This window comes from Myotis daubentonii, chromosome 1 (genome assembly GCF_963259705.1).
Source record: "Myotis daubentonii chromosome 1, mMyoDau2.1, whole genome shotgun sequence".
NCBI classification, from domain to species: domain Eukaryota; kingdom Metazoa; phylum Chordata; class Mammalia; order Chiroptera; family Vespertilionidae; genus Myotis; species Myotis daubentonii.
The window spans coordinates 147940871-147965006 of NC_081840.1; positions in this window are offsets into that span (position 1 = coordinate 147940871).

A 24136-nucleotide genomic window follows, 5' to 3' on the forward strand; every position below is an offset into this window, starting at 1 on the left:
CTAGTTAATTCCAGATTGTTAAGAAAATGAAGGGTTTAAACAAATCTGCATGATTTATACAGGTTAATAGTGTGATTTGAGTTTAGCAAATTATTCTGTAGCCCTTCACTTTCCTTAAAACAAACAACCAACCAACCAAACAAACTAAACAAGTTGTAATCAAGCTCACAACCCACACCAAATGATGTCAATGCTAGGCACAAACCCTGATGAAAGCCCAGACTTCTTTTTATCCTGTCATTCCCACAACCCTATTCTTTTACAAAACGAAAGACATGAATTGCTGTGTCTCCAGAATGGCAGAAATTGCTACAAACAAAACCAATGAATGGCAGAGAAAAACACCCACTTAACTTCACCTTGTACATAAATAAATTCATTTTATATGTAATTCAGTGTAGAATTTCCAAACAGAATAATCAGTTTAAAATGAATGTGGTTTATTAACAATTAAAAGTGATAACACAGGCTGAAGAAGATTGGGGGTGAAATGTTGAGTTTCCTTTGATAGGTAGAGTAATTACAAAGTGTGCTTTTGAAGTTCAAGGAGACAGCCTTAGGACACAACATTTTTAAAGTAAAAATTGGCTTGCACTCTGTTCGAGTGATTTATTTTGCACTGAGAAATGGGTGTGAGACATGATGTGATTTAAAATTTCATCCCTTGATGGAACTGCTTGAGGGTGACATGATTTTTTTTTCTTTTTTCTTTTCTCAGCCTGCTCAGCCTATGAAGTTTCCTATCTGAAAGTTAATCTTCTGAAATTCCTCCGGAATTTAAGGAAACCTAATCTTTTGGTGTGTAAACAAAAGGGATTTAGTATATTGCTTTCCCTCTGACTCTCAACGGCCTGGGAGTGTCCAAGCAGCGGCTGACAGGACCTAGTGCTCACCAAGCAAAGCAAACCCAGCCAGTCTTGTTTGGTTGCTTATTAAGTAATTACCTTTGAAAAAGTTCACCTTTACCATTAAAAACGCTTCTTCTCTCCTTCAGAAGGCTTGAAAGGTGTGGGGGTGAATCGGTGGGGGTGGGGTGGGGTGGGGGGGAGGCAGTTACATTTGAAGAGGGAAGTTAAATGGAACTGGGATTTAGTTAAAATAAAAGGTTCGATTATAAAGGGAGCAGTTTATTGAGGAAGAAAAGATGAATAATAGTTTAAAAGTTAGCTTGATGGTAAAGATATTTTACATGTTTCAGTGAGTGTTTCTTCTGTTTCCACCAAGAAAAAGAAATTCATTTGACAGATTTTTAAAAGTTTTCAACAGTCTTTTTCTTTATATAAAGAAAAAAAAATACTTGAAAAAATGTCTCTTATGGTATGCTAGCACATGCTTAAAAATTGGCTGCCTGGGGGAGGAGAAGGTAGGGGAGGCCCTGATTTGTAGTGTTTGTCAATTTCCTTGGTGTCAATACTCCCATTAGGGCAGATTCTACCAATGTGATGTCACTGAATGTGAAGTTGGGAAGAGATGCACAATAAAACACCACTTGTCTTTCCACCACACAGATACAATAAACGTAAATAACCCCAAGAATGTAGAGTCTACATTGTAGACAATAGAAAAATGTAGTAAAAAAGGAAGCGATGAGTTTGGGGTACTTATTAAAACCTTTAATAATGACTGTGTTTAACAAGCAGCTCACATTCTCCTGAAAATTTAAGTTGGCTCTCAAGAACCAGAATGAGCTGTATCAGCACACTGGTGTACGCATGTATGACATTGTGGAAAGGGATTTGGAAGGCCACACCCCAAATTATTGACGGTGGTAATGAACTCTCAGGGAACTGTGGTGTGTGGAGGGGGGACCATTATTCACTCTATGCCCTTCTCTTTTATATACATTGCTAATGTAATAAGAGTGAATAGAAAATGGTTTTCATAAAATATTTATTGTTTTCATACCAGTATTTCCTTCCCTCCTTTCACCTGACTCCAAGACCCACTCAGCATGGCCAAATGAAAGATTATTAGATGAGATACTAAAAACTTGGTTTGTAATTCTGGTTTGGCCTCTGGCATCCAGGTAACAGCACAAGTTATTTCTTCGGAGCTGTGGGGTATTTGTCAAATGAAGATACTTGGGTTATATCTCTAAGAGTCCATCTGGTGCTAAACAGTACATTCAGATTCTTTCCTGTATCATTCAACGTGTATACAGTCTGCGGGAGATCAGAGCACACCCGTGGGGTTCTGTGAAGCCCAACTCACCACATGCATTGCTTCTTTAATTTCCCGACTTTTCAAAAGATTATGGACTTGAAACGCATGGTCACTATTGGAAACCATAGCACTTGTCTGGGTTGAGAAAACTGAGGTTTGGGAACTAGGGAAAGGAAGGCCCAGGGGATGTTCTTGGATTAGCTCTATTCCTCGCAGAACTCACTGACGGTGTGTGTGACGAGGGGGCCCTCCCCGTGCTGCCCGGTTCATGTTCTTCTGGAGCCTATTAGCTTGAGTAGCTACCCTGAGCATCAGTCTGCATCCAGCTGGCTCTCTGACCAGGAAAATTAGGAGTTTGGTTCCCAACCGAAATAATAACATAATTTTTTTGTTTTTATTTTTAAACTATAAACTATTAGATGTTTATTGTAGAATATTTAGTAAATACAGGTGAGCAATAAAAAGGATGCCCACTGATTTTCAAGTGTAGAACTTTGCATTTTTGCGGTTACTGTGTTTTGTATATACACGTGTGGGCATACGGATGTTTGAAATGACATCCGCCTTCTGGAGAGGGAGGCACAGCGTAGACACAGAGTGTGATGCTCAGGCTGGTCCTGGCTCCATCCACCAGCGGTGTGACTTTACCCTGTCACCCACTTGGTGCCTTAGTTTACTCATCTGTAAAACAAGATGGTAGAACCTGCCTTGTAGTTTTGTTGTGAGGACTTAGTTAATGCATATGAAATCCACAGAGAGCAGTGCTTGGCACACTATTCAATGAATGGTAGCTATTTTAATTTATTCCATTGTTTATTGATATGCCATAATTTACTAACCTCTTATGTTGGATATTTAAGTGGCTCCTAATTTTTTTTTTTATAATTGAGACGAAATCTTTTATGTTATAACTTTACACATATCCTCAGGATAAATTCTTAGGCCTGGAATTGCTGAGCATGCACATGTTAATGTCTTAAGCATATATTATGAAAATTAAAGTCCTCCTTATACACCGTGAAAAGAACATCCATGTAAGCGCACAGACATGTCCCATCTCTCCCTCAGGTCAATGCTGGCGAAAAGACTGGGCTTTCACATTCCTTATCAAAATGATAACTACAAGTCTATTTCCATAATATATACAAATCTATGCTCTTCATCTTTAAGATGAAGAACAAATGCCCTGAGATACTGTTAAACTGTGCAAAATTAATTAAAGTGAAGGCAGGCATTTTTTCGCACTAATTAATGCACCTGGTTGTGCCCAGGCATGGAAACACAGATGTGTTGAGCAATTCCTCCGGCCCCACTGCTGGGCAGCAACTGTGAGAGAGACGCACACTGAGCGGGAGCACGGGCACCTCCAGGGGAGAGGGCAAAGGCCCCCTTTTCTCTTCTTTGCAGCCTTCTTGTCAGGGGATTCTAATATTCCCCCCTGGCTTGGAGGCAGACCCTTCATGCAGCCCGAGGGGAAGATGCTATGTTCCTCCTTCCTTCTGCTGCTTGAAAAGCGTGTTAGCACAAACTAGGGTTCTACCTGAGAACCAGAACCAGCAGGACACGGGGGACGCTCCGGTGGGGTTTCTTCCTCAAGAAAAACCTGTTCGTCTCTCGAAGACCTTGCAACTGATTGGAAGAGGCCCACATTAATGATTGAGGATCATCTCCTTTACTCAAAGTCAACTGATTGTCGCTGTGAGCCACATCTTCAAAATACCCTCACAACAGCACCCAGCTTGGCGTGTAATCTTATGACTAGGGGCATTAGCGTAGCCAAGCTGACACATCACAGGCAGTCACAACCAGGTGCCTGAGCACGCTAAGCGCCATACCAGGCAATGCGCAAGATTTCTGATTTAGAGCTGCCCTTCGCCAACTAACTACTCGGAGAGTGTTAACCTCTCTTCAGAGGGAGAAAAACAGGAGCTTTTATTCCTATTTTCATACAGGGTGGTTTGGAAATTACAGTTCGTCAGTCTCACATAATAAATGAGTTCAGAGAAAAGTTTAGAATATCCATTTGAAAGGTAATTGGGAACAATAGAGGGCTAATCGTGATATAACAGTGCTTCCAAATATAATTTCAAGGTGAGTTCCAAGGAGCACCAGTTCCATGGGATAGCAAGTAGTGGGTGCAAGGTGAAGATTCCATAGTTAAAAAAAAGAATCTGGGGTAAAATTAAACATGCTTCTTTACCGAAAAACCGAAAAGTCTCTTTGGTAGATGAATGTGAATTGGGACCCTAAGAGGCTAGCTTGATCACAAAATCAATTTTTTGCTGAGCACCTTTTGCGTCTAGAGTCCCATGAAACACATGGAAAAGGATGTTATAATCTATAGTGTTGGCCACACAGAATACAGATGGACTAAAATGTATTCCAGATTATCCCATATACCACCATTTAGCACCACTGGATTCTATGCAAAAGTAAGTTTACTCAGCAATTCCCATAGAAGATGTTATTGAACTCCCACCATATTGAATGAATGCCCATTATGTGCCAGACTTTATGGTCAGTGTTGGGAACATGGGCAGGATAAGATTGACACAGACCCCCATCTCATGGAACTTATAACTTTTCCTAGACATGTATCCCATGAGGAAGGACCCCCAGCTTCCTTATCTATTCTGAATGGAGCACCAACAGACCCACTATCAACCCTGGTGCACGTTTCCTGTAGGTTAATAGACTATAGAAATGGGACCTTGTGTACTAACAGTCTGTGCCTTGGCCAAAGGACTGGAAGTGCTAAGAAAAAGCACATTGGTCTTGCCAGAAAATGAGATCAAAACCAGAAGGAAGAGAGTCCTTTCACATGGGGTGGGCAGTTGGCAAAAAGCAACGCCTCTGAGGTTGATGGAAAGAAAAGGTAGACAGTCTCTCTCTCTCTCTCTCTCTCTCTTTTAAAATATATTTTAATGATTTTTTACAGAGAGGAAGGGAGAGAGATAGAGAGTTAGAAACATCGATGAGAGAGAAACATTGATCAGCTGCCTCCTGCACTCCCCCTACTGGGGATGTGCCCGCAACCAAGGTACATGCCCTTGACCAGAATCAAACCTGGGAACCTTCAGTCCGCAGGCTGATGCTCTAGACACCGAGCTAAACTGGCTAGGGCAGCCAGTCTCTCTTTCCAGCTGCCAATACGTAGTTTCCCCTGATAGCCAGAGACATCCGCAACTGAAAACCTTGAATGTGACAAGATGCAAGTAACTAAAAATCTCAGGTCTTTCACAGCAATATGAAATTAAAAAGCCAGCCAGAAAAGCCCACATCTAAGGTTCTTATCACTAACTAGGCTCCTACTTCACTGAAAAGGAATTTTAGTTAATTTGAGACACTCTTTTGTGGGTCTTTCAAAAAAGCTCTATGGGCTGTCTTATGCAGGACTGTTGATTCCTTGGTTTGCCACACCCACTATCTTATGGGTCAAGTCATCTGGGCCAGCTGGGACTTAACTAGCCAGCTCCCAGCTGTGGTACACCTGCAGGTTTTCAAGAATAGGTGTCCTATATTGGGGAGGTGCTTACCAGCAAAATGGAGGAGGTGATTCTCCAAGAGGATCACGAGGAGACAGGGAGAATGTGAAGGGCAACCCTTCCTTCTATCTCACACTTGACATCAGTCAACAAATTTGCACTGAACATTCCTTTTATGCAATGCATATGAAAAATGGACATTAAGGTAGGTCAGATATATTAGACAGTATAAATGTAACTCAACCTGGGAAATTATAGATCAATGTTTTCCCAAGTTGGAATTGGACATGGACCTGAAAATTATTCCTTTTATGTCTATTCTAGTTTCCACCCTCTGCCTTCTCAGCCCCTCCCCAATAATGCCTTCCATTTGGCTCAGCCATACCCAATTTTTTTTAAAAAAAATTACAGTTGACATTCAATATTATTTTATATTAGTTTCAGGTGTACAGCATAGTGATTAGACATTTATATAATCTACCAAGTGATCCCTCCAATAAGTCTAGTACCCACCTGGCACCATACATAGTTATTACAACATTATTGACTGTATGTCCTATGCTGTGCTTTACGCCCCATGACTATTTTGTCACTACCAATTTTTACTTCTTTTTAAAAATATGTATTTTTATTGATATCAGAGAGGAAGGGAGGAGGGAAATGGAAATGTCAGTGTTGAGAGAGAATCATTAATCGGCTATACACCCCACACTGAGGATAGAGCCTGCAACTGGGCATGTGCCCCAACTGGGCATCAAACCACGACCGCCTCATAGGGTAATGCTCAAACAGTGAGCCATGCCAGCTGGGTCAATTTGTACTTCTTAATTCCTTCACCTTTCCCATTCAGCCCCTTATCCCCCTTCCATCTGGCAACAATCAGTTTGTTCTCTGTATCTATGAGTCTGTTTCTGTTTCATTTATTTTTGTTCTTTAGATTCCACATATCAGTGAAATTCTATGGTGTTTGTCTTTCTCTGTCTGACTTATTTCACTTAGCGTAATATCTTCTAGGTCTAGCCGTGTTGTGATAAATGGTAAGATTTCATTCTTTTTTATGGCTAAGTAATATTTCATTGTTTATATGCACCACATCTTCTTTATCCAATCGCCTATTGATGGACATTTAGGTTGCTTCCATATTTTGGCTATTATAAATAATGCTGCAATGAACATAGGGATGCATATATCTTTTTGAATTAGCGTTTTGGATTTCTTCAGATAAATCATACCCAATTCTTAAATCACTTCTGATCAGGAGAGTGAGCAGGTTCAGTACCTTTGGCTTACCAGGTAGTAGGGCGTGACTTAATCTTGTTGTCACAGACTGTGTTTGGGGATGAATACTGACCTGCCCATTCAGTTATAACTTCCCCCTAATATTGTATTACCACTGGTTTCCACCCATCCCATCTTGATGTTTACATTTCTTTGACATTCTTTCTTCTAGATCCCTTTGGAGTCTGCAAAGGGTATTGCTTAATTTTGTAGGAGTTATTCCTATAGCAAATCAATTTTCTCAATCAAACTTTCACTCAGCCCTAGCCAGGTTGGTCTAAGTGACAAAAAAAAAATTTCTCTAAAGGTCAAAACCTTGTAAATGTCAATGGTTAGTTATGTATGCTCAGGGGCCAGTCTATGTGGGTTCAAGACCTGAATCTGCCATTTACTAGTTTTATAATCTTTAGCAAATCACTTAATCTCACTGGGCCTCAGTTTTCTCATCTAATAGAATAGGCATACCAGTTTACAGAGTTGTTGTGAGGACTAAATGAATGGTAAAGCCCTTAGAATAGTACATATCACATAGCAAATGGTCAGCAAAGTTAGCTATTGTTGTTATTGTTATTACTTTCCTGGTTGATCTAATGGAACTCTCAGTTCAATGGGGACAAACTCATCAATGTGGGTTCTGCTGTAAGAGAGTGGCAGAGGCGTGGGAAGGACCTATCAGGACTGCCAAACTCATTGCCTTTTCACACCTGCGGAGAGTGCAAGTGTGATCCTGGAACTGGCCACCTCCCAAAGCGGCTATGGTAACTTTGAGTTAGAAGGTAAAATATGATCCACTGTAATTCTGAGTGCAAAGTAAAGGTTGTCGCCGCTGCACATCAAACTCGACCACGGAGCCGGTAAGCAGGGCTTAGCGGAGGGAAACAGGCAAGCTCTCACCTCCCTTACCACCAGGGCACCGAGTGCCTCCCACCTCTGAACACCAGGCTTTGAATTATTGCCTAAGACTAACACCTTTTCTTTAAGAAGATTTCTTAATTTGACTATTACCCTCAGGGAAATCTACTTGCCAAAAATTCCAACAGTAACTGTGGGCTGAGATCCTGGAGGTAATCAGTATTGGAGTTCTGGGCAATTTGCCCTAAATGCTAATGTATAAAAATGCACCTGGAGAAGGACATTTTTCTTCTGAATCACAGATCCATGGCCTAATTTTTAATAACAAGAAGAAAAATGCTAAGTACACTGGATAGGGTCTACTCAGGTAACAACTTGAAGGTGGGGGGCTTGGCATTCACTTTTGCACTGACTCACAGCGCCTAGCCTGTTTCCCTGAGCGCAGGGGCACTCCAGAAAACGTGGTGCACTCCCAAGAGGATGTCAGAGAAGGCATAGAATCCTGGGTTCAAATTCTAGTTCTGCCATTTATTTACTAGTGTCGGGGGTTTGAGTCCGTATTTAAGTCCTTTGAGAACTAGTTCTGAGAATAGTGTAGGTAAAGTGCCTGACACATCCTCTCCCATTGCTAACTGCTATGTGATTGAACCCGGAATTTCCTCCCAGAGGGAATTTTGCTATACTTAACTTTATAAACCTTTCCAAAAATAATTCATTCTGCATAACCTGTTTCTTTTTATTTGGAGAGATAAATCACACTTGCTCTTTTGCTACTCATTTAAAAACTAATTATTATGCCTTTGGTAAAAATTAGTCATTATTCTTCTAGTAGAATATAAATTATTTTTAAATTACTTTTATGAAATCATTAAATCTTCGGGACAGACATTAATGTTTTCTTTTTGAGTAACTTTTTACTTCATATTCTTTGAAACTTCTTAATCTGATGCTTCTAGGCAGAAAAAAAAAAAACGGGGGGGAAAAACACAAGAAAGATACTCAGATAGGACGCTGACTTTCATAGGCAAACACTATAGGCTAACAGAGGATGGATTCTACAAAAGAAAGATCATGGCCTCAGAATTCCACACACAGCTCAGCTATCATTCAATAATGAAGATGTGAGAAAACACAGAAACTATGCTACCTATCCCTTTTATAAAAATAGTTACTCAGGGAAGTACTCCAGCCAAATGAAAAAATAAATCAGAATAAAAAAGTCAGGAAGAGAAGCTGAAGTAGACAAGATGCTATGGTGAATACAAACTTTATAGTAACTAACCAATGATGTAGTGGCAAGCTTTAATGCAAGTTTTAAGGATTTTTATATCAGAAAAAGATAAATAAACTATAACAAAACAATCTGTAGCTAAAAATTTCAGTTTACTTCAATGAAACCTAAGAATGGGGAGAGGAATTAAAATTCTGCTGAAGATCTGATCTCGAGGGTTGTGTGAAGATAGATTATAGATTCTAAATAATTCTTGACTTTATGGTGACATATAAGTTCAGTTATATTTGCTAGAGTAAAATGGGCTAAGTATAATAAAGAAGAAAGGAAGCAAAGAGCAAATTCCAAGCATAACAAATTAAAATACAAATTAAGATGGCAGGAATAAGACTAAATCAGTAGCAATATATCTGTGGTTAGAAGAACTGTGAATGGGTTAGTTCTCTTCCCTACACCACTCAACAACAAGCAAAAGCTTTCCAATTGGGTGAAAAAGCAAGACCGCTTATGTTTTATTCATAAGAGACATACTTAAAAGTAAGTGACAAAGAATTGTTTTTTAAAAGAGACATAAAAAGACACATAAGGTAAATGCAAATGAAAAAAAATTAGGAAGAGAAATATTTATAAGCGAAAAGAAGAATTTAAGATAAAATACATTGGACACAAGAGAGGGATCTAGCCCTAACCGGTTTGGCTCAGTGGACAGAGTGTCGGCCTATGGACTCAAGAGTCACAGGTTTGATTCTATTCAAGAGCATGTACCTTGGTTGTGGGCACATACCCAGTAAGGGGCATGCAGGAGGCAGCTGATTGATGTTTCTTTCTCATTGATGTTTCTATCACTCTCCCTTCCTCTCTGTAATATATATATATATATAACAAGAGTACTTATAAAAAAAGAGGGGTCTATTGTGATATTAATAAAAGATAAAATCCATCAAGAACATATATCCTTTGTGCACTGAAAAACGCTTCCTTGAATTGAAGTCTTTGCAGCCTATATGGCAGAACAAAACTTACAAAATCCTTACAAATCAATTAGAAAGACATCAATAAAGATTCCTTTATCTCTCTCATCACTTAAAAAATTCCAAGGGTTTTAGGAGCTCCGTAACTACAAACTACTGTAATACATATTTCTTATTATAAATCACAGTATCATATGAGCTATTGGAATATAGTTACTATTAAAACCATGAGATAACCACCAAGGGAATGAGTGACTTCACTCCTTTTAAGCATAGAGACAAAATTTCATGCATCAAGGATGGGAACCAGTCAAATAATTTCATGTCCTTTCCAAAGTAATATCTAAACAACACTAGGATATGACTCATGAGGGCTTGAGCCCCCTGCCTGAAGATGAGAATTTGCAGTGATCTGCGAGGTCTCAGACCTGAGCGTGGGGGGATGGCAGAGGGTGGCATGGTCCTGGCAAGGTCACTGAAGGTTGCCCAGGTATCTTTCTAGTAAACCACGAAGGTCTCCAATCTTTACTATGCTTGCCAGAGAAGAAACTGGGGCCCACATTGTGAAAGGTACCTAAAACGTCCTTTTCCCTTATTGGGAATACAAAAGGCCAAGTTTCTCTCTAACCTGTTTATGAAGGCACATATAGAAAAAAATAAAAAAGGAAGCAAACAGGGTTTGTAAACAAATACGGTTCTAACTACAATGCCCTGCACACAGAAAACGGAGCAGTAACTTTGGTCCACCTTTTTTTTAAAAAAAAAAATGTTGAAAGTACTATGTATGTCTCCTTTTCCCCCCATTGACCTCTCCTTGCCACTCCCATTCCCCCCTCCCAGCACAGGTTCTCACCTCCCTACTGTCTCTGTCCATTAGTTATGCTTATATGCAGCATACAAGTCCATCTTTCTTAAGGACTGTGGTCATAGCCTTTCAATCTCACCTGAGACATATGTAGGGAAAGCCATTCCAACAGGGTCACCCCCCCCAGTTTGTAGTTTTCCTGATCATTCTCTATAACACAGGATACTGCGACATGAGCAAGGCAGGAAGGTCTGCCTGGCTTCTCCATTCCTATCCACTTAGTGCCACAAACCGAGTCTCTAGGCCAGCTGCTGGATCCAACAACTGTGCTGCTCCTGGCTTTTTACATCTGTAATGAGATCTAGGCCTAGCACCTGGCTCTTCCATTTGCCATGATTTGCACATCCTGCTTTCTTTGCCTGAAAGCCCTCTTCCCTGCCCCCAACGTGGCTATTTCAATTTCTTCTTCAATTTTCAGCTCAGATGCAACCTCGGATGGAAAGCTGTTCTAGCTGCTTGCAAGTGTTGGCCAATACCTGTCTTTGCATCTGTTGTAGCACAAATCACATTGTTTGGGTCTTGTTGGTAGGTGTACCAGTTAATAATGTGGATTTTGTAATCCAAAGAATCACGATAATTAAAAGAGAAAAATCAAAGTGCTTTATTCAAAGTAATGTCCATCGCTAGCTACACATTCCCCCATCTTTCAGGTAACTTGGGGATACCGTCCCAAAGGAACTTTTCTTGTTTTGAGGCAAACCATTCAGAGACCCAATTTTCCACTTCTTTGTACATTTTGAAGTGCTGCTCAGAACGTGCGTGGGCCATTGATCAGAACAAGTGGTAATCTGAAGGACAAGGTCTGGTGAACATGGCGGGTGGGTTAATACTTTCCAGGCAAGATCTTTTCACGTGTCTTTAACTGGTTTTGAAGTGTGTGATGGTGCGTCATCATGAAGCAAAATTACTTTGCCGTGTCTTCTGGCACATTCTGGTCTTTTTACGATCAAAGTGTGGTTCAAATTGATAATTTGTTGTCAGTAGTGATCAGTATTAACAGTTTCACCTGGTTTTAGAAGCTCATAATACACCACACCTTCCTGATCCCACCAAATGCAGAGCATTGTCTACTTTCCAAAGCGATTTGGCCTTGCAGTCGATGTTGATGGTTAACCTGGATCAACCGATCATTTTCTGCATTTGGGATTCTCAAAATAAATCCACTTTTCATTGCCAGTCACAATTTGATGCAAAAAAGACTTTCTTTCGTGTCGTTGAAGCAACATTTTACTGATGACTTTTCGGTTTTCCATTTGTCTTTCGTTCAGTAGATGTGGCACCCATTTTCCTTCCTTTAAAATCTTTCCCATTGCTTTTAAATGATTGAAAATTGTTTGCTGAGCAACGTTTAATCTTTCTGCAAGTTGTTTTTGAGTTTGACATGCATCTTCATCCAATAATGCTTGTAATTGTTGGTCTTCAAACTTTTCGGTTGTCCTGGACGCTCCTTGTCTTTCACATCAAAATCATCACTTTTAAAGAGTTTAAACCAGCATTCACAAGTATCATGACATGGAGCATGTTCACCATAAGCTTCCTAAAGTATTCAGCAGCACTTTTCTTCAAAATGAAGTAATGAATTAATACTTCCTGCAAATGCTCTTTTTTTTGGCATGAAATTTGACATTTCTAAGCTTAAAAATATCTATGATGTTAGATATTTGACATATGAAGTTTTGAAGCTTGTTGACAATACAACAAAATAGCATACATATCAAATCACATATATATCAACATATGTGTAACTCCATCTATTGAAAAAAATCTGCATTAGTAACCGGTAATAGGTCTGCCTCCTCCATGAAGCTAGAACTGTATGAGGGCAAGTTGACAGCCAAAACAGGTCCCAACACACAGTGGGTCGGCATTCAATAAGTACTTCCTGAGTCATTGAGGTAATGATCACATGAGCAAGGATTCCTCTTTCCCTGAGATAGCAGTGAAGAGGAAGAGGAGGCGTGATGGAAAGCTGACTGGAGGTCAGGACAGAAGCGGAAGTTGTATTTGCTCACAGGCCCCTGTTTTCTCAGTGAGGGAGGAGGTTTGGCCACCTGCTTAGAGCAATGGAGGCAGGGAGCTGGTAGGACCCTTGAGGAAAGTGGTAAGGTTCAGAACAGCTGTTCGGGAGAGCAGATGAGACATCCTTGAGGCCCTCAATGAGGTTGGAGCTCATAAATGTATAATAGAGCCCAGCAACATGAATATGCAATTCTCCCCAGGAGGGCTTAGCAGACATGCACTAAAAACAGACAAAATAATGCCAGTTGTTATTTATTCATATACCTACTATGTGCCAGGATCAATGCTGTGTGGTTAGGGTACCCACTCTCTATTCCTCATAACAAAGCCTACGGCGTAGGTGTCATTATTTCCAACATACAGATGGAGACACTGAGGTTTATGAAAGCTAAGCTGGCGATAGGCAGAAGCATATGGAAACCGCAGACTGGCTCCAAAGGCCAGGGCTTTGTCTGGGGCCATTGCTTTCTGTGGTTTAGTTGGATTGAACTGAGCTGGAGGTGGTCATGGTGAAGGCAGTGGGAGTATAAAGGAGGATAGAAGGAAGGGCTCTGGCTAGAGTGTTATTAGAATGACTAACTGTGGGCTCTAGGTAAGCAAATGTATGAATTCAGGTATGTTTGGAGACCTCATGTGAAGAGAAACTAAAGGTATCAGTAATATCAAATAACAATTTTTAAAAGAGTAAAAAAGCTGGAGAAGGGCATAGATAGGAAGATGTGGTTTATGTTTATGATCCAGAGTGACCCAATTCCAGGTGGTGATAAAGCTAAGATGTGGCGATGGGAATGGATGTGAACATACCCGAATGAAGGAGGTTACAGAGCTGTAAGACCGTCTGTAGTGTTTCTTGGAAAGTGAATGCCTAGCATATTTTAGATGCTCAATATTTCTTGAATTAATGGATGAATGAAAGGATAGCCACAAAGAGAAGCTATAAAGTAATGGGACTTCTTTACTTGTGTGGCTTGTGAGCATTTATCACTCTTTTGCAATCCTGCTTTACCCATAAGTTAATGAAATAAAGAGAGCAAAAGAAATGTCCCATCTGAAATGAAAACAAAGTGCCCCCTTGAAATGACGATCTGATTTTTGCAGAGTAGAGTTGTGGAGGCACAAACATTTGAAGGCCTTTTTGATTGGAGCAAGAAGAAAGTTCAATGAAAACAGTCATTATTATGCTGGAGAAGAACAGCAATCAGATTGAGAAATGACAATCTTCTGTATACTCTTGTTTTTCCTATATGGTACATGAATTAACACAAAGATAGTATGAATATTTTGTGTTTTATGTGTTATATCAGGGCCTAGGCTCAGTCAACCTTTCATGCTTTGAAGCTAGTAATCCAGGCATAGAGTCTTATTTAAGCTAAGTCATGATAATCCTCCACAAATGGAACATAAAACTCAATCCTGATTCATGAATTAGTGCATTGTTTTTCCCTGCTGACGTCTGATTGTGAGGTACAACATACAGGCATGCCAAGCAATGACAGATGAAACAGCATGATGTAATCTTGCGTTTCAAAGAGTGAAGCCTCCAGGGTATTGGTAAACACACAGCTAAACAGAGCCTCACAATACACTTCTGTGTTTTATGGTTTTGTCAAAATCAAAGGAAACGTATTTACTTTGGAACAAATAATTGTGGGAAATGTCTATAGTGTCCCTGTGGCTTGTTTTCCTGGTAACTAGAATTCCCTTTGGTGTGTGAATAATGCTGGATAAGTAAGCCGTGTTGGACAAAGGACAAGATGTATTCCAGCCTTAATTATGGTATAGAGGAGTTTTACTCTAGGCTTCTTACTTCATTTGTCAGGGAATTGTTACAGGAAGGCGCGTGATTGTTTTACAGTTAACCGAGTTAAGGTTCTTAACTGAATATACTCTTGGTGAAAAGTAAGTGAAAGGCAATTTCTCAACTCTGTATTTTTAGATCATTAAAACTGAAAGACAACCCTGGCCATCCGTCCTTGGCTAGCTTTTGCGATTTTGCAGTAGAGAGGATAACCTCCATGCAACTTGATACCTGTTTCTGGCATTTTCTAGTTACTTGCAAATAGCATTCAGCTCTTTCCTGCTTAGCTCTGTGATGGTGAATAGTCATTGTAGAGAGGCCCTTCTACTTAAGAATACACCCATTAAGGAGCACACTAAGAAATAAGATCTAGAAACCAACAAGTTTAACACTCTCCAAATCACACCTTCCTCCCACTTTTCTTCTAAAAGTATTCAACCCCAACAACAGTTTTTTATTTGATTAAAACAATAAAATGACTTACACACTGTAGAAAACCTCAAAAATCACCTGCCATAGCATGAGCTGCAAAGCCAAGGGCAGAATAGAAGCATCCTTAGTGGTCTGGAACCAGGGGAGCCCAGTTAGAGAAGCCACGCCCTCAGTGATCTGAAGGCTCAGTTGATTCTTATAGTATGATCGAATGTTATTATACTAACTGTAAAGGATTTATATTGTGAGACTGGCAAGCATGGGGTTCACTGATGGCATTAATACAGATATTTCAAGGCAGAAGTAATGATACACTTTGCGAGGCAATGATGCATCAGAACAGAGTGTCAGCAGAATCCCAGTGAGCGTGAGTCACAGTAAAGGTGTGGACAGAGCTGGCAACATGAAGAAACCTCCTGAAACTCATGAAAACATGTTAATATTGAATTTTATTTTCCCATATTTAGAAGTGTGTGTATTATGGTCTTTGATTGCATGGACAAGAGATTATAGACATATTATATATTCATTTTATATATATTTTCCTCATGCTTTTATTCCTTTTCTTTCCTGTCTTCAGAATAGTGGAAGATTTAGTTAAATTAGTTCATTTTTAATTCCCAGAAACTACTTTTATAAATAAAGAGTACTGTATAAACCACAATACCTGATAGAATTCATTTAGTGCAAAAATGGAAAAGTTATACATTATAAATCAAGATGGTTATCTGAAACACCATATATTGTCATTATGCTCTAAAAATTAGAGTATTTTAGGAAAGAGGAAAAAGAGCTCACATGATTTGTAATTTACATCCTGAAGTTTCTTCCTCTTTCAGAAAAACAATTAGGAACATGTTTTTTTCCTTTTAAATCAACAACATACAACCGTGAGAATTGGGTGGTGGTGAATTCTTGTGAGAATTTCAGGTTTTTTTGAAAAAACCCAAACTCTGTTCTATTTTAACCTAGGTTGCAAGTGATTTCTGTAGTATCCTGCATTTTCCTTGGTGATCTGTGCTAAAGCAATATTATTAAAGAGCTTCATGGTTGGGTGCCAGATTTCACAGGCATAAGATTGAGTGAGTGGTAGGGAGTGGAAATCAGTGAGTATAGGTTTCTTTCAAGAGGTTGGCTTAAGGAGAAGAAGAGAATGGATGAGAGTCTATGGCAGCCGTGGGCAAACTACGGCCTGCGGGCCGGATGCGGCCCGTTTGAAATGAATAAAACTAAAAAAAAAAAAAGACCGTACCCTTTTATGTAATGATGTTTACTTTGAATTTATATTAGTTCACACAAACACTCCATCCATGCTTTTGTTCCGGCCCTCTGGTCCAGTTTAAGAACCCATTGTGGCCCTCGAGTCAAAAAGTTTGCCCACCCCTGGTATGGGGTAGTATATCAAGGGAATACTCTTTTAGGATTGCAAGAGAGATTTTAGCTTGCTGATGGACTGAGTAGGAAGGACGAGTGGAGAGGGAAAAAGAGGAGAATCAAAGGAATTACGAATTGATATGGCTGCTCAAGGAGGGTGACATGGGTAAGATCAAGGTCACAGGTACAGTGGTTAGCCTTGGAGAGCAGGAAATTTTGCTCTTTGCTGGAAAGGAAAGATGAAAAACTGCACAAAAATGTAAAGATATTTTGAGGACCAATGGGCCCATGGCCTCAGCTGAGGCAACATGGTAGGAGGATTTGAAAACGGAAATGATGTGGAACTGGCTTTGCAGGGAATGTGATTGGGTTTCACTGAATGAAAGAACAACAGTTTTAAATTATTTTTATTTTCAATGCTTCCAGGAATAGTTAGTATCTTGGGAGGAGAAAATGTGATGTGGTTGGTTTGATAACCCAGGTTAGGGATTCGTAAAGTAAGGTAAGGCTGGCAAAATGGGCTGATAGAATTAATGGTATTAGATGGAGATTGTAAAAAAAGCCTAAAAGGGAGCAATGAGAGGTGAGGATAGGAAATTTTAAGAACTGAAGGAAAATGAAGCAGAGAGCAAGTTTAGTAGGAATTGGAAGGAAATTAAGATCTTGGAGGTGAGCAATTCTGATATATGGATAACCAGGAGGTGAACAATTCTGAATTATGGGTAACTGAATCTAAAGTGGGGGCCTGTTTCCGGGCAGGACAGGTAGAAAAGTGGAGGTAATCAGGCCCTGAAGGAGACAGGACTTAGAAGGGTTGACATAATGGATGTGGAGGTACTACTGGGTTTGAGCTTCCACTGCACCGGTCCTTACCTCCTTGGTAGTACTCATTGCTCCATTTTCTTGTTAATATGTGTCTGATTTTCCAGCAGACTGCTAATTCATAGAAATTTAAGTGTTTTTTAATTTATTTTTTATTGTTGTCAGTAATACAGATGTCCCTCCCTTCCCCCTTTCACCCCCCTTCACCCAGTTCCTGCCCCAACCCAGGCCTTCCCTGCACTATTACCTGTGTCCATGGGCTATGCATACATGCATATAAGTTATTTAATTAATCTCTTCCTGATCCCCTCACCTCCTACCCCCCTTCCCTCTGAGATCTGTCAGTCCCACGAATCCATGTCTCTGGACCTATTTTGTTTGTCAGTTTATTTTTACCTTTTTATTTCCAGTGCTTGATACAGGGCTTCAGGCATCTATGAGTGCACTATCATTGTTAAATACATGAGTCCAAACAACCAAAACCAAGCACAATTTATGAAAAAGCAACAACTGAAGAAATATGGCAGCAACAAAAAGGGAGAAAGGTGTATCTATATGGTGGCTTTGATTGCAGGGGAAGCAGATGTTGGGAGAGGACTGAAGGCCTAAGTTTGTAATTGGACTATGCTTATCTCAGAGGTGATGGGTTGCAGGCCACCTTAGAAAGGGTTATACGGACACTGGCATCTTTAGGGACAAGATAGCATTGAGGAGAAGGACAAATAGGGTGTGTGTTTACATTAAGACAGAGGTACCCCAGGGGGCGTGGAAGAGCCTGGGGTTGGGGAGGGATGGGGTTGAGTCAGATAGGAATGGGAGTGTGGCAAGTGATGATAAAAGGCGGGGGTGGGGGGGTGGGAGAGGTGGGGTGGGTGGGGTGGGGGGGTAGGGGGGTCAGGGGGTGTCTCCCTCTAGGGAAATGTTCCAGTAACAGGAAGGAGGAAGGAGATTGGGAGTCAGGCTGTAGATGCAATGGTGATACTGACAGTTTGATGCAATAATAATCGCTAAATTCACCGAGGCCTTATTAGGTGTTCGGTCCTGTACTAAGCACTTTCCATAAGTTATGTCACTGAGTCCCACAGCAGTAATATGAGACAGATAATACCATTTCTATTCTCAGATGGTGAAGTAATCTCCCCACGGCCACACTGTGGACCAGGAGCAGGCCTGGGACTTACCTCCAGAACCTGTTCACTAAATCATTACACACCCAGCCTCCAAAATAGACACCCCCCGCCCACCCCCAGCCAGTGCCAACAACTAGTGTTGCTTTTTCACAGACATGTCCCATGTGTCACCTGGGGTGAAGTTCTGAGAATGCAGGAGAGTTTAGGCCTGTGTTCCTGTGTTCGTTCATGCTGTAATCAGAAGCATGACATTCATTCTGTTTAGCCTCAGGTGGGCGATCTTAAAAACTCCAGTGAATCCCAGCTCTGGAAAACACCTCAAAGGCTGACAATTGCAGCCTGTATAGATTATTGACTGCATTTTATTTTACTTCTTAAAAAGGCCTAGATAATTATGGAAAATATTTAGCTTTGACAGAAGAGAAAAATGTCTTGTTTAGTAACAGACTAAAAAAAACAAGGGCATTGAGTAACCTCCATGAAGAGCTTGTGTTATGGGTTGTGTGTGCATTTGTGTGTATGCACACATGTGTGTTGAAGAATGGGAGAATTAACAGTTGTGTGAAGGTATGTTGTTTTGATAGCATGAGATATAGAAACAAGTGTTTTCCTCTGAAACAAAACTGTAGGAAGCACGGACTACGTACCGTCAGCCCTCTGTATCCATGGTTGCAGACCTTGTGGATATGGAGGGCCAACTAAGTTACTTTAGCATCTGTGGATTTTGGTATCCAAGAAGTGTCCTGGAACGATTGCTCCGTGAATACCGAGGGACCACTGCACTGTTAAATTGTAAATCATGCCCAAGGTTTGAATAGATTGTTCTGTGCCCGGTGAGAGGGTTGAGCAAAGACAGAAGGGCCTATGGGGTTGGTATCTGGTGTGTAGATTTGGCCAGTGTCATCCGGGCAGAGTGAGTCAGGGGTGCACAGGGAGGTGAGCACAGAGAACAGAGACTCCAGTAGGGCACTGAGCACTTTATCAGGGAGCTCGGAAGGCTGTTATCTAGGGGCACAGAGGGATTTAGAACGGGAGAATACTATCAGGAAGTGAAATACATGAACGTGGGCTTGGGAATGCTTTTCTTACACCTGGCTTACTTCAGCCACTCAGGGGGCTTCCTTCATTCCTGGGCATGGGGAGAGTGCTGTTTTACCCTCTGATACTTGAAGCAGGTTGGGGGTCTGATTTGAAAAATGATTCATAAAAAACTCTGAGACATTTTAGTTTGTGTTTTGAGGACATGCCGAGAAGTTTGCAACACCTGTCATCGTGGCTTTCTCTGAGCCTCAATATACGCAGTGCCAACCAAGAAATTAGTTTCCGTCTGATCTGCTGTAATTCGTGAATCTTGCTCACCTTGAAGATATTTATTTCACAATTATTTGATACAATGCTAGGTAGCACACAAGGAAACCTATATCTAGACTCTGCCACTTAGCAGGCAAATGACTTGGGTAGGTAGATGAGTCTCACACACTTATCTGTAAAATGGGAATAATCAAGCCTACTTCACAATATTGTGAAGATTCACTGAGGTTCCATAGACAGAGTGCATAGCACAGTGCTTTTCACACAGTAGGTGTCAATAAACATTACATACCTTCCCCTTTCCCTTCTCTTCCACCTTGGTGTTGGTTTGATTCTGATCATGTTTATTTGACTCAGCTGTGGCATACCCTTCATTAGACATGCTTGGTTTGCCATATATCTCTAGACCAACCAGAAAAAAGTATTGATATTTTGATTGGAATTTTGATTAATGTTTTTAGACCAAATTAATTCAAAAATGGCCATGTAAATATTTTTTATCATTAAAGGAATAACTAGAGTACATGACAGAGAAAAAAAATCCAAAGTTTTATTTGAGAACCCAAGAAGACACATGGTGTTGATAGTGGTGTTGAAATAGTCTTCCAAGCCACTGTGAAACTTCTAGATCACAATGCTTTGCAATTACTACTTGGAAAAATGTTTATTGGAACAACATCATGCATGAATCTTATGAGTGAAAGAAGTCAGAGATAAAATGGTACCTGTTGTGTGTGGTGAATTAATAAGGGCCACATAGTTTTTGCAATTACTCCCAATATAAGACAGTCTATGTATTACTCCTGTGAATATCAGATGCTGTGGTGACTTGCTTTGACCAATAGAATGTGGATGAAATATAGTGTGACTTCTCAGCCTGAGCCCCAGAAGCTGGTAGCTCTCACTCTCTTGGAACACGAATGTTATGTGATAAAGTCCGGACCCCCCTGCTGGACAAATATAGCCCAATGGCGAAAACCACCTGAGATTTACTAGTATTTGGACAGTTTTAGGTCATGAAGCACTAAATCAAGTTGCCAGATGACTGAAGCTGCATGTGTGACCCAAGGTGAGACAAACGGAAGAACTGAGCTTGGGCCAAATTGTGAGCAAATAAAATGGTTGTTGATTTATTTTTATTTATTTATTTAAATTTTATTATTATTTTTTCCCCATCACCATTTATTCCCTCTTTGCCCTCTTCCACCTCCACCTCCTCCCCACCCCATAATCAGGGACAACTACATTTTGGGGTGCTGTGATATAAAGTGTAGTTAACTGATGCCCTAGATGATTTGGCTCAGTGGATAGATTGTTGGCCTGCATACTGAAAGGTCCTGGGTTTGATTCCAGTCAAGGGCACATGCTGGGGTTGTGAGCTCGATCCCCAGCAGGGGTCATGGAGGAGGCAGCCAATCAATGATTCTCTTTCATCACTGATGTTTCTATCTCTCTCCTTTTCTCTCTGAAATCAATAAAAATGTTAAAAAAGAATGACACAGAGAGCAGACTGTGGGGTGGAGATGTGGGTTATGGTGATGTGGTGTGAACCCTGAACCTAGCTGTACCTGAAGCATAAACACGTTTCCTTTATTATTTATTAATTGTTAAGCAGTTTGAATTTGGCTTTTTGCCACTTAAAAGAGTCCTAACCAATAGAGTCAATGGGGCCCCATCCCCACTTCTTGCCCCTCCTTGGCTGCTATAGCTAAATCCTTACTACCTCCCTCTTCCTAGGCACTAAATACCTGGGGTCATCTTCTTTCTTCTAAGTAACTTTATATGGAGTGGAAGTATGGCAAATGAAGTAGTGGCTAAAAGATAATAAAAAAGGATAACAATGGCAGGATCTAGATTTCTTTTCTTGTTTGAAAGTATGAGTTCTAGCTGCCATCTTGTCAATAACCCAAATGCTTGGTGCTGACAGTGCCATTGTGGCTTATATGGGGATATGACCTAATGGCACACATATGTTCAAGATATCACTCGGGGTAAGGTGAATGGACAATGAACAACTGTAATACACTTATATTAATTTTTGAACCATTTAGTTAACTGATTAACTTCCCATTGTGAATTGGAATCCTCTCTATTTTCTTAATTAGAATGGTTACTACTAATCAGAAGGTATGCTTTAGTTTATTACATATTGCTTGTATAATTAATTTATTATTATACTATAGGCCTGGTGTATGAAATTCGTGCATGGGGCGGGGGGGTGTCCCTCAGCCCAGCCTGCATCCCTCTCACAATCCAGGACTGCTGGCTCCCAATCGCTTGCCTGCCTGCCTGCCTGATTGCCCCTAACCGCTTCTGCCTGCCAGACTGATCACCCCCTAACCACTCCCCTGTCAACCTGATTAATGCCTAACTGCTCTCTGGCCAGCCCGATTGCCCCCAACTGCCCTCCCCTGCCAGCCTGGTCACCCCCAACTGCCCTCCCCTGCCAGCCTGGTCGCCCCTAACTGCCCTCCCCTACTTTCCTGGTCACCCCTAACTGCCCTCCCCTGTTGGCCTGATCACCCACAACTGCCCTCTCCTGCAGGCCATCTTGTGACCACATGGGGGTGGCCATCTTTGACCACATGGGGGCAGCCATCTTGTGTGATGGCATGACACTCAATTTTCATATTACCTCTTTATTATATAGGATAGTTGACCTTTATATATATGAATTGCATGTATTTTAATTTAAAGACAATTTATGTTAGGAACTGGGAGTGACAAGAGAGGAATAAGACATGGCCCCTATCCTTTGGGAATTTGTAATTTAGTCGCAAAAACATACATATAAACTGTTTTTGGAAATCAGTCTGGACATGCTGTCAGTCATTTAGTAGTAATGTGTAGAGTGTGTTGTCTGAACATGCATATACTAGTAAGTACAAGGAGAGAGTTTGAAACTAGACAGGCAAGGAGAAGCTATGGTTCTTTCACAGGCTGTATCGCAATCTCCCAAACTGGAAGGTGAGTCCCCATCATCAGAACCAATGTTTTATTCAGCTTGTATTCCAGATGTTTGCACAGTGCCTGGCTTAAGATATGTTTTGTTGAATTGTATTAATATCATAGGCACATCCTTGGTTCATTTAACCTTATAAATGCATACCATATCCATCTCTCTTGACCGCTGGCTGCCTTTCCATAGTTCAGAGGAAACAAGCAGATTCCTATATCCTGCCTTTTGCTTTTAACACATACTGGGCATTGGGCCAAGCAATGGCCAGGTGGACAGGCAGACAGGAGCCTAGAAAGTTTACACCAAAGGTCAAGGAAAGGTAGATGGCCTTGAGTTCAGCCAGGCATGGAAAACAAAATGAATCCAAATTTGAGAAGAAGTTAAGTGCCTGGGCAGGCAGCCAAGGCAGCTCTAGGAATAGATTTAGAGGAAGGGGGATGGGGCAGGTGAATTTGCAGCTAATTCTTATTCCCTAGTCCAGTCAAGAGCTTACTCCTTCAATAGTAAGACCCAATCTTAGGACATGGCAAGTACAGAGGGCTCTTGAGTGAAACTGGCTGACTATGCAAAGAACTTCCAAGGTGGTTCCTTAAAAGGACCTCACTCCATATTTTTCATACTGACAGCAAGAGCTCATATGAACAAAGGATTATCCTTCACAATAATTTCATAAATAGGATTCTAATGAATTAATTCACAAATAGAAAAGTAGAATTCACTGGAAACAAAATATATATGCATGTGTGCTTGCAGGAACACCTCTTACTCCCCCACCCGCAACATACATGCACAGAGAAAAAATATCTCCAAATCATTGGGATAGGATTTGAAATTGTAGAGAAACAGATACTAATACTTGGAATCTTAATTTATGAAAATGAAGATAGGATTCTTATCAGGAACATTGAATCTCTTTCATATGTGTTAGATGGCGGTGGGTCAGACTGAGAAATTTGTAAAAATTGTTTGACTGTAACCCTTGGAATTTATAGTTCAGAGCTCTGAACCTGCTATTAAATCCCCTGAATCTGAGTTACACATTGTGCTATGATGAGTAACAGGCCCTGTGTTTATCCTTCTGCCTTAAACAACTAAAAGAAAATGGGCAAATGTATGTAAAACAATAGTATTTAGTTATTCTATTTTATTTTTATTAATTTAAAAATATTTTTATTGATTTCAGAGGGGAAGGGAGGAGGGAGAAATAGAAACATCAATGTGCCCTGACTGGGAATTGAATGATGACCTTCTGGTTCATAGGTTGATGCTCAACCATTAAGCCATGCTGGCCGGGCTGAAAAGATACAGTACTGGACAATGGACTCTGAGAAAAGGGAAACAAATGAAGTGAGCCCTATGATTGGCCCAGCTCACTTCCTCATGAATGTTTCCAGGTTGCAGTGCAATCCTCCCTGAGTTGAGGAGCAAGAGTTTGTAGCTTGAGAA